This window comes from Sinocyclocheilus grahami, unplaced genomic scaffold, assembly GCF_001515645.1.
Source record: "Sinocyclocheilus grahami isolate Dianchi unplaced genomic scaffold, SAMN03320097.WGS_v1.1 scaffold440.1, whole genome shotgun sequence".
Taxonomy (NCBI): domain Eukaryota; kingdom Metazoa; phylum Chordata; class Actinopteri; order Cypriniformes; family Cyprinidae; genus Sinocyclocheilus; species Sinocyclocheilus grahami.
In genome coordinates this window covers 541,370-543,278 of record NW_015505619.1, presented here as the reverse complement: position 1 = coordinate 543,278, position 1,909 = coordinate 541,370, and positions in this window count along the sequence as shown.

Sequence of the window (1,909 nt, the reverse complement as noted above, 5' to 3'; positions counted from 1 at the left end):
TTCAGAAAATGTCCCCATCTGAACTCTGCGTAAATCCAGTTGTGTGTGGGAAGAACTGACAGCAATAAATCTATCAGTGACAAGATTACAGTGCTGGTTGTTCTAAAACACTCTTTATGTCTTTCTTTCTCACTGTTTGTAATTAATTCAACCAAAACAGTGGGGAAAATCCTGTAAATGTCCTCTCATAACCTTCCTTCATCTCACCCACACTCCTATCCCAACATCTGCTGCATGAGATCCTGCTGCAACATCTCTTCTCTGATTGACACCTCTATTTCCCCAAAGGCAGAATAATCTTCTAGAGATACTGTCTGAGCAGCACATTGTACCTGTGGGGAAAGACATTGACAAACTCAGCTATTCATTACACAATATCGATCAAGTCTGGACTGAGATTATTTGCAGTTAATGCATGATTTGATGGGATGTAGTATTTGGAGTCTTTGTGTTGTACATGAAGATTGCTTTCGTTTCTTTGCTTTGCATCAGTTGGCTTCATCTCACAGTTACTTTGAATTCTAATCTCTGACAAAACACAATTAAGTTTGCGAGTCATATGAGACGAGATGAGTTGGGCCAGACCTCAGAGAAAGATCTCCTTGCATGAAGCCTTTGATGAGCTTCAAAGCACCTCAAAAGGTGATCTGGTGCAGTCCATCCAACAGCTGCTCTACATTTAGCATGGAGGGGTTTCAAATCTCAAACTGTGCATTTGTGGTTTGATGCTGATGTTCAAATGTACCATGTTCTGGGATTGCATTTTAATGAAACACTGTAGGAGAGACCGGGGCTTATTGTCACATAGTACTGTATATATCAAAGCACGTGAAGGTCCAATTATGCAAATTCTTGTTCTCTCTCAGTGATGTTAGTATCAAACACCTAATTCAAAGCAGTCGTAAAAGAAAAAAATGTATTTTGTTAATTCTATCCCATAAACAAAATGTCTGTAATGTAATATTATTAGGGCTGTCCCCTAATAGTCGACGACCAGAAGAGGCTTGGTTGACCAATTTTAAATAATCCACAGGTGAAGTCACGCAGTCCGTGTAATACAGTACATCGGGCAGGACATCCAAACGCTCGCCTATCATTCATCGACCTCAAATATTGCTTATCATCTGAATGTAAGTATTAGCAACTTTACATGGCCGCTCAATCTAATGTTAGGCTAACCTAGAAAAATGTGCGCTATATTAAGTGTCTGTGCGGAGTGTAGAAGCGCGCTCACTGCAGGACAGATGAAGGAGCCGGTGCAGTCACTTGCTCTTAAAATACTCCGTAATTTCTGGCCATACAGATAAGAGTAATACATCTTTCGAATCTGTAAAGACTCTATGTTTATTTATGTGCACTCACAATAACAACAAAGCATTACACTTTTGTAAAATAATGAAAGCAAACAGGATGCGCTTTCTGCCGTCTCGGTCTCTGTGAACTTGAGCGCTAAACTCCGAAACTCTGCGTATATCTTTGCATTACAGACATGAAAAAATATCAATAGAGAGAGAAATGTCTACTTTCAAATTAACCAATTCAAATATTAAAAAAAAAAAAGTTTTACTTAGAATGTGTGTGTATATTCTCTTTTTTATTAAAAAATTTATATTTTCTCTGTAATTCTCCTCAATTTTGCTTTTTTAAGTAAAATGATCTTGTTTTAAGTATCTCAACCATACAATTCTTCTGTCTTGAATCCTCCATCATCACTGGCACTGTCCCATCCTGGCAAAGGTCATGTCTGACAAACTGACAGCAGTTTGTATTTGTACTTCCTCCATGGCCCCTCTGTCTCAAGGTCTACCCCAGGGTTCGGTGCTTGGCCCCCTTCTATTCATATATATATATATATATATATATATATATATATATATATATATATATATATATATATATATATATATAT